Source organism: Sapajus apella, unplaced genomic scaffold (genome assembly GCF_009761245.1).
Source record: "Sapajus apella isolate SASKATOON/1434 unplaced genomic scaffold, GSC_monkey_1.0 scaffold84, whole genome shotgun sequence".
NCBI lineage: Eukaryota > Metazoa > Chordata > Mammalia > Primates > Cebidae > Sapajus > Sapajus apella.
The window spans coordinates 3,376,072-3,385,448 of NW_022437024.1; the positions used below are offsets into that span (position 1 = coordinate 3,376,072).

Here is a 9,377-nt window from a genome sequence, read left to right on the forward strand (position 1 = left end):
GAGAGAGAGAGAGAGAGAGAGAGAGAGAGAGAGAGAGAGAGAGAGAGGAGAAGAGGGAGAAGGGAGAAGGAGAGAGAGGGAGGAGAGAGAAACGTGGAAGTACCAGAAGTAGGGGATTTCTGTCAGAGAAGTTCCTATGTAAGCATCATCATTCTCTGTAACTCCTGTTATCTCCACTTTCCCTGATGACTAGGGTATGTCTGACTTTCCCTATATTGGGCTGTGAGTCTAGCGTGGGTCTGGAGACTTGGGCCATCTCTAAAAGACTGGCGACATTTCAGAGCTAGTCAAGGATTTGGATGTGCTGTGCTGGTTGATCGGCGATTTGGCGTATTGGGGGACTGCAAGTTTGTCTCTCAGGACACCGGAAACCTTCTTGGGTCTGGATTCCACCCTCTCCCCACCGCCCCGTCCCTGGTGACATGGAGGAATCCATAGCCCCGCTTTCCTCATGGTTAGTCCTCATGTTTTGGATCTGTGCAGTGCTGCTTTCTACTACCTCAGCACCCCGAAGGACTATGAAAACTTCAAAACTGGACGAGAACAACCAAAGACAAGATCATTTTGTAAGAGACAATAAACATTGTAATCAATCCAGATAAAGGCACAAATTACTAGAAACATAATTCCTTGCCATTTCTCTTTGTGAGAGAAACAACTTATTTCTTGCCTGTGCATTCACGGCATATTTTTCCAACCCACATTCGTATGCACCAAGAGAAAGAACACAAGAGATCCAGTGAGCTTTTCTGAATGCCCAATGTGTGAAGTCATGCCACCAGATACCTTCACAAATATTAATAATCCTTAAAGAAATCTGAGCATTAAGGAAGTCATTGCCTTCAGTATCTCAAAATATTCACAAAAGTTTTAAATTAGCATTAAAAGACAGAAGTGAGAGAGAATTTTTTTAAATGACCATTTGTGCTAAGACTATCAGGTTCTTTAAGAAAGCCCAAGTGAATTTTTACCAGAGGTAAAATTTACTCTCTGGCTGAGGACACCAGAGAATAATACAACACAGGGCGATTCGGGATGGGCTTATTGCACAGATAAATGTTGCTGGTGTTTCAGGGGCAATATGAGACTCATCTCTGGGTATGCCGGTATAGACTCAAATACAGGATCCTGGGCAGCAGTAACATAAACTAGAAATAGGGACTCTCAAAATGTGGAACTGGAGAAAATTTCTTCCATGTGATTCTTCCTAAAGAACGTGAGAAGATCACCTGAGCTTCGGGAGGTGGAGGCTGCAATGAGCTGTGTTCATGCCCATGCTCTTCAGCTTGGGGGACAGAGTAAGACCTGTCTCAAAAAGATAATAATAGGACACAAGTGGTGGCTCACGCCTTTAATCCCAGAACTTTGGGAGGCCAAGGCAGGTGGATTGCTTAAGCCCAGGAGTTCGAGACCAGCCTTGGCAACATGGAGAAACCCTGTCTCTACTAAAAACAGTAAAGTTAACCGGTGTGGTGGTGCGCGCCTATAGTCCCAGCTACTTGTGAGGCTGAGGCAGGAGGATCACCTGAGCCTCCTGAGTAGCTGGGACTACAGGCACGCACCACCATGCCTTACGAACCGCACTCCAAAGTGCAATTCGGACGCGTTGTGGCTATTGATCCACTTTGTATCAGTATGTTATTTTAGTCAAATTATTGAACACTTTCGCATTCTTCTTAGGAACAAATTTGAAAGTTTCTATCACCAGGCCTGACACAAAAAGGTCACTCAACAATTGTTGGTTCTCTTTTTCTATCTGCATAATTTTGATTCCCCAGGTCTTTTCTTTTCCTGCTGGCTGACGTTCGTCATATACTGTGCTCTCCCAAATGAGTTCAGACCCACGTCTTTCCCTAATGACTCTGCTGTGCTGAGCGTCTACTGAAAACAGAACCTTGATGTTCAGAGCCTACTTCCCTAGGGACAAATTCGTATTCTCCAAAACAAGGAAGGACCAAATTCCAGTCAAGGCCTGAAAATCGCTCTCCTCTTTCTGTTCAGTGACAGAATGGTTCGTACTCATGTTTCGCGTCTGTGAAGCACGGATGGAGAAAGAACTGTTCTCTTGCAATTTCACACATCTCACAAAACAGTAAGATGCTCTTGTTACTAAGCTTGTGCTATTTTTGCTTTGAGAAAGAATATAGTCTTATAAATTAAAAACACTCAAAGCCAATAGCAAGATTCACGATGCCGGTTAGCGACTAGACCTCTGCGCTCCCCTCCCCCGGCCAACAGGCCGACATGATCCTCTTGATCTCCTGTGGTGACCATCTCTGCACGGAGGAATGCCAGACCAACCCTGACTCCAGTAGCTCTTGGTCTTCATGTGAAGGGGTGACCGACCATGAGCCCTCTGGGTGACAGCACTCCACCTTTGCCCACTCTGAAGAACTGCCCAGAGCCTATCAGACCCACACCTCAAGTTCCCATGGGTCTAGAGTTCAAATTACGGATTATCTTTATGAAATGTGCTGGCTGGGAAGTCCTCCAAAAGGGCAGAAAGTGTTTCAGTTCATACCTCAAGCACTTCCCCTAATGGTGGCCGAAAGTCAGACCTTGACATTTGGGAGGCCCACTGATCAGACGTCCTAGCTGGGCCCGCTTGAATTATTCTAAAACCTGCCTCTTAATAAGTTATTTGGTGTTTTCCATGTTTGCTTGTAGTTATCTCACATGTAGAATGCCATTATTATTACTAACAACAACAGCAACAAGCTTTTTGCCTATCCGACTGCAAGAATTTAATGCACAGTTTTTGTCAGTGGTGGGAATTCTGTCACTGTATGACTCATGAGTACACAACAATGTGCTATACCATACTTCCTCTTTGAGGGCTAAATTCCCTGCACTCTAAGGGAGGATTTCATTATGCATTTCTCTTCTATCACCAGAAAATTCTTTAGTGGAAGACAGTTTAATATGTGACAACTTCGAACCATTTTTTTTTCTCTATCAACCAGCCTTTTACATTGTCTGCTTGAAAACAGGAAACCACACATCTCCACCCCAGCACAACACACCATCTACCAGCACAGTCCCTATCAGTTTGGATCTACAGTCTTTTTCTCCTGAGCCTGGCCAGGTGCCTGCTCCTACCATGCAGGAAACCCCTCCAGGCACTCCCGGTGCGTGTTCTCAGAGCGCTTCTCCAGAACATTCAGGATTGCACCTTCTGGGCTGCAGGCACCCTCTACCCTCCCTCCTGAAGCCTCCTCCCCTGAGCCACTGCCACCCTTCCCTTCTCGAACTTCCCCTTCTCTGCAGCCTCCTTAGCAATTTTCGATCATGAAGTTTGTTTTAAAGGAAAACTGCCCCTCTACAAAAACAAATAAACAAATGGTAGAAGGTGGCAGCCCCGTTGAGAGGTTGCCGGCTTAGCTCTGTGCCCACCTGAAGCCTCCCCAGCCCGAGGTATTTGAACTTACATTCAGTGCTTCGCGTCTCTGTCCGGGGTGCCTCTGTCTCTCAACTCTGACTTCTGAGTACTGGCAGTTAGAACAGGAAGGAAGTTAGTGAGAAAAAAAAATTGTTTTAAACCTACTTGAAGAGGAAACCCTGGGCTGCCTCAAATCCTGTTCCTTTGCACAGCCTATCTCTCGATCAGCCAACTTTAGCAGCATTCTTGTCAATTAATGGCACATGTGCGAGCATGACAGCCTGTGTGACGTGGAGATGCATGAATGTGCACGCAAGAGTGTAGAGCCTATAGCTATGGGTATTATGAATAATTGTGAGGGTATGTCTGATAATCAGGTCATTTTACTGCATAAGGCTACAGAGGCAAAGAGCCTGAAACCAGTAGCGATACATTCACATCGGCTCTGCTTTGCACCACTCACTTCTGTTCCCACTGGGTCCCGGCCAGGTTCATTATCAGCCAGATATGTTGAAAGTTTGCTGGCAGTGAATGTAGAGCGCTGAGAAACTATGATTGTTAACTGCATATACTTGGTCCTAAATTTAAAAATGTGTCCCTAAACAGATTTTTGGAGTTTTGTTGGTTATAATTTCAAGATGTAGCTTCGTATTGCACTCCAAACAATCAAATGTTCTTTGTAATAGTTTTTGCTGGTTTTTCTTCAAATGAAACAAGCAAGCAAAAGTACTGTCTTTGGTTAAACCTAGGAATGAAATTACAAAAGGAAGTAAAACTTCATTAATTCATAGTCTTCTAACTCAGAATTTGTGACAATTTAACAAGTGCTAAAATAGACTTTGTACCATATTTGAGGAAATGGTTTATGAAGTAATTTAAATGGGAACAAGTTTCGGAGGCCATGTTTAAACCATCTGAGGAATAGTTTTTAAGCAGCCAAGTCACATTTATGCTGTATATTCCTGTAGTTGTTACCAATAATAAATGCTTATTTAGGTTAATATTTCAATATTCAGTATTTACACTACATCAATATATTTAGAACTGACTAATCAAGCACATGTATTTGGAGAAACTGACATTTATTTTATTTTCATTTAAATGTACTGCGTCTTCTTTATTTCCCGTTGTAAACTGACACAGGGTTTGTCTTCCCCTTAGACTCAATGAAATCAAAATAATCAAGGGAGGGGTGGTCATTTCGTGTGAGAAAAGAGATTAGCCTAGACAAATATGAAAAGGAAAATAGTATATAATTAAAATGAGTAAAAATACTAAAAGCCTAATACCACTTTATTCTGTAATTAAAAAAAATATATAGACAGAATATAGCCCTTGAAACAACATATATAACTTTATTATAAAAAAAGCAAACACTAACTTACATAGAAGGCAGTAGGTTTTATAGGTCTGCACCCTCAAGAGGGGACAGATTTATTCACTCCAGAACATTTACCGAGTGCCCATTTTCTTCCAGGTACCGTTCTAGTTCCGTTGTGCAGGAACAGACTGCAGATGACATCTCTGCTGCCCTGTGGAACTTATGTTCTACCGAGGAGACGATGAAAATAACATAGGTAGAGTACAAGAAATATGTAAAAATCAAAAATGGTAAATTCATGGTCTATATCCCACCACTCATTTCTCATGCTATTAGGGAACGCCTCATTAGGCATACCTCACTTTTCCCCCCACCCCGAGCCCAAGGTATATTGGAAGGTATGGAAGCACCCGTCTTCAGAAAGATTTGTAAAATCAATACATATTTTACAGATTTGCCTTGTAGGTCAGTGTATTTATTGGGGGATGAGAGAGAGCATTTATAATTTTAGAAAGTTCTAAAAGGAGTCCAATTATCAAAAATATTTAATAATTCCTGGTCATATGCAATGACCCATAGAAAGGTACAGAAATAAACAAGACACAGTCCTAGACCTCAAGTAGCTGAAAGATGTAATGGCGAAGACAGAAATAAACAAATTTAATTTTTTATGTGAGCATAGGAAAAGAAAAAATCACATGGGTACTTTGAGAGTACACATAAGGACATCAAGGAAGGCTTCTTGGAGGAAGTAACCACTGTGCTCAGTTAAGGAGAGTAGGTGTTGAGTAGTGGATGTGGGAAGGGTTGGGAGTAGAAGAGAAGGCATTTGAGATAGAGGAGAAGCATGAGCAGCAACATGGCCATGGCCTCCCAAAATGATGTGGGATATGCAGGGAATTATAAGGAAGCAGCTCAAGATTGTTGTAAAGTGGAAGTTACATGTGAATGAGAAGTGTACCTGGAGCAGGGCAGGCACAGGGTTCAGATCACCATGGATCTCTTACGCCATATTAATAAGGACCTCAGCCTTAATCCTGTTTGTCACAGAGAGTCATTGAAAGTAAAGGATGGAAGTGATTGGTTTTGCGTTTCACCTAGTTTACCCTGGCAAACTGATGTGGTTGGATTTGATGTGAATAAAATCGATTAACTGTTTAGGCTTGAACTAGAATTATTCATAATGAGATAGAAATGGTCAGATTTGAGAATTATGTAGGTGAAGCTGGCATGCCCTGGTAACTGGTGAGATGTGAAGGATGAAGGATGAGGATGAAGGATGAGGATGAGGAGGAATCGTGAATGACTTCTGGATTTTTTGCTAGAATGACTGGGTCCTTGGGGATACTACCAACTGAGGTAGAGAATACAAAAGAAGAAACAGATGTGTAGGGGAAATAAGGACATACATTTGGACGTGTCTAGTCCTGAGTTTGAAAAAAAATGGTGTCATTTGTTGGAGATGATTTCTGAAAGATAGTGAAATATATAAGCCTGAATTTACATATCATCAGACTATGGATAGTAATTTAAACCAGACCACGCAGAGTGTGGCCTGTGTACCAGCAGACCACCATTACCCAGAAACTCATTAGAAATACAAGGTCTCAGGCTGGGTGTGGTGACTCATGCCTGTAATCCCAGCATTTTAGACAGAGGTGGGTGGATTGTGAGGTTAGGAGTTCAAGACCAGCCTAGCCAACATACTGACACCCCGTCTCTACTAAAAATACAAAAATTTAGCCAGGCATGGTGGCACGCAGTTGTAATCCCAGCTATTCAGGAGGCTGAGGCAGGAGAATTGCTTGAACTGGGGCCCAGGAAGTGGAGGTTGCAGTGACCCAATATCATGCCACTACATTCCAGCTTGGGCTACAGAGCAAGACTCTGTCAAAAGAAAGAAAAAAGAAAAAGAAAGAAATGCAAAGTCTCAGGCCAAATCACCTATATCAGAATCTGAATCTCTCACTGGAGTTGGACCTGGAAATCTACGTTTTAAAAAGCTCTGCAGGTAACCTGTGGGGTTTTAGAAACACTGGTTCAAACCATGTAAGTGGATGGGATCACCCAGAAGGAATGTAGAGCGATGTCGGTCATGCATAGGGAAATCCTGTTAACTCCACTTTCAGTGAATAACCTGCTAATGACTTCTTCTTACCTCCTCCTTTGTTATCACCCTAGCCTACCATCATGGTGCCTCTGCTGGACTTTTATAGCATTCTCTTTATACGTTTTCTCTTTCAATAGTAGTCTCAGCCCTATATTCTCATAAGAGAGTAAAAAGCACACTCATGATCACATCTTTCCTTGGTTTCTCAGACCTCTAGGGATCTTTCAACCACTTAGAATAAAATAGAATTCTCTTTTCACCAATATCTGCAAGTTGGCTTATTGTAGTAGCCATCCTCCAAGATAGCCCTCAATGATTCTGGTATGCAACCCTGATCACGCTGTATCAGGATTGCTCTATGTGGCCGACAGAATATGGCAGAAGTGATGGCATGTTGCTTCCAAGGCTGTTAGACACTGTGTTTTTTTCTCCTGATTTCTCTCGGATTATTCATTCTGTGGGAAGCCAAGCACAAAGTCATAAGGACACTCAAGCTCCTTTGGAGTGGTCCATGTGGTGAGGACCAAAAGCAGTCTGAGTGAGCCATCCTGGAAATGAATGTTCCAGCTCCAGATGACTACAGTCCTGGCTAACAGCATGACTGCAACCTCATAGAAGACGTGACCAGGAACCGCCCAGCTATGCTGCTCCTGATTGACACACAGAAACTGTGAGAGATAAATATCTATTGTTATGGGATGCTAAATTTTGGGGTAATTTGTCATGTAGCACTGGAATTCTAACATACTCATGATCTGGCCACTTGCAATCCTCCAAACTCATCTCCTAACTTAGCCATTGTTTACTCCATTCCAGATCCTGCCCCTCTTGCTAATCCTTTCATGAGAAACAGGTTTCCATTTTAGGGATCATTCTATTTGCAGGAATATTCTTCCTTTAAATAATCATGTCTGATTCATTTCTTTCTTTATTCCGGTCTCTGCTCATATGTCGATCTCTCAGAAAGGTGTTTTTTAATAATTATATTTAAAATAGTGCCTCTATTTCATCATCCTGCTTTATTTTTATTTCTAGCATGTAAATCTCTTGACATATTTCCCATGTATTATTTTTTCTTTTTGTTATCCATGTCTCCACAAGGCTATGAGCTCTATAAGGTCAGGGACGTTGTCTTATTCAGCGCTGTATCCCAGAGACTAGAGCACTGACTAAAAACACAGTAGACTATCAATAAACACCAGCAGAATGAATGAGAAAGGCCAACATACTAGGAAACATTAGTATTTAGAAAAGACAAAGGGAGAGATGCCTACAAAGGAGGCAAAGGAGAAATGGCTTGAGAGGGAAGGACATCAAGAGGGGAAAGAGCTCTGCCTGCTGAGTCAGGTCGCCTATATTTCAGCTTTGAACAAATATTTATCTGATTGCTACTATGTTGAAGTTGCTATGCATCCTTCCTACTAATTTTAGAATAACAATGTTACTTAACTTTATACCTTGAAATACTTATAGGTTTACAGGAAGTTGTAAAGAAATGTTCATCCTGTCTCCCCCAATGTTACCATCTTTTGTAACTGTGTATAATATCAACCCAGGAAACTGACATTTTCAATTCACGGAGTCTGCTCAGATTTCTCCAGTTAAGTATGCACTCCTGTGTGTGTGTGTGTGTGTGTGTGTGTGTGTGTGTGTGTGTGTATTTCTATGTAATTTTATTGCATGTGAAGTTTTTTCTAACTACCACCACGACCAAGACACAGAACTCTGCCATCACCACGAGGCTTACTTTCTCTACCCTTCTGTGGCCACACCCACCTCCTCACACCCTTCCCTCACCCCTGGGGACTACTAAATTATTCACCCTCTCAATAGTTTTTTTAATTTAAAAATATTATACAAATGGATGATAGACTAGATAAACAAAATATGGTACATATATATACCATGTAATACTATGAAGCCATAAAAAGGCCATAAAAAAGCCTTTAAAAAGGAGATCATGTCCTTCACAGGGACATGGATGGAGCTAGAGGCCCTCATCCTTAGCAAACTAATGCAGGAACCAAAAACCAAACATTTGCATGTTCTCACTTATAAGTGGGAGCTAAATGATGAGAACACATGGGCACACAGAGGGTAACAACATACACTGGGGCCTCCTGGAGAGTGGACGGTGGGAGGAGGGAGAAGATCAGGAAAAATTACTCATGGATATTAGGCTTTATACCTGAGTGATGAAATAATGTGTACAACAAACCCCCATGACACACGTTTATCTATGTAACAAACCTGCACAGGTACACCTGAATTTAAAATAAAAAATTTAAAAAAGAATATTATGTAAACAGGATCATACATACATTTGAAATTGGCTTTTTTCCTTTAGCATAATTTCCTTGAGGTTCATGCCAGTTGTTGTATGTATCAGTAACTTCCTTTCTTTTTATGGCTGAGCAGTATTTTCTTGGTATAAATATACCGCAGTTTGTGTAACTACTCACTCGTTGTAGGAAATTTGGATAGTTTCCAGTTTGGGGCTGGTTTGAATAAAGAGGCTATAGACACTTGTGGACCTAAGTTTTCACTTCCCTGGACAAACATTCAAG

At 41.7% G+C, this 9,377-nt stretch overlaps 1 protein-coding gene across 1 annotated transcript in view; it reads right to left on the reverse strand.

The window, feature by feature from the left end:
* The window catches only part of ARHGDIB (Rho GDP dissociation inhibitor beta), a 19,619-nt gene extending 15,963 nt beyond the window's left edge, over positions 1 to 3,656 (reverse strand). Inside the window, exon 1 of the mRNA XM_032253724.1 lies at positions 3,429 to 3,656. The gene's annotated coding sequence lies outside the window, so the exon portion shown is untranslated. The remainder of the gene's footprint in view (positions 1 to 3,428) is intronic.
* Between the last annotated feature and the right edge of the window lie 5,721 nt (positions 3,657 to 9,377).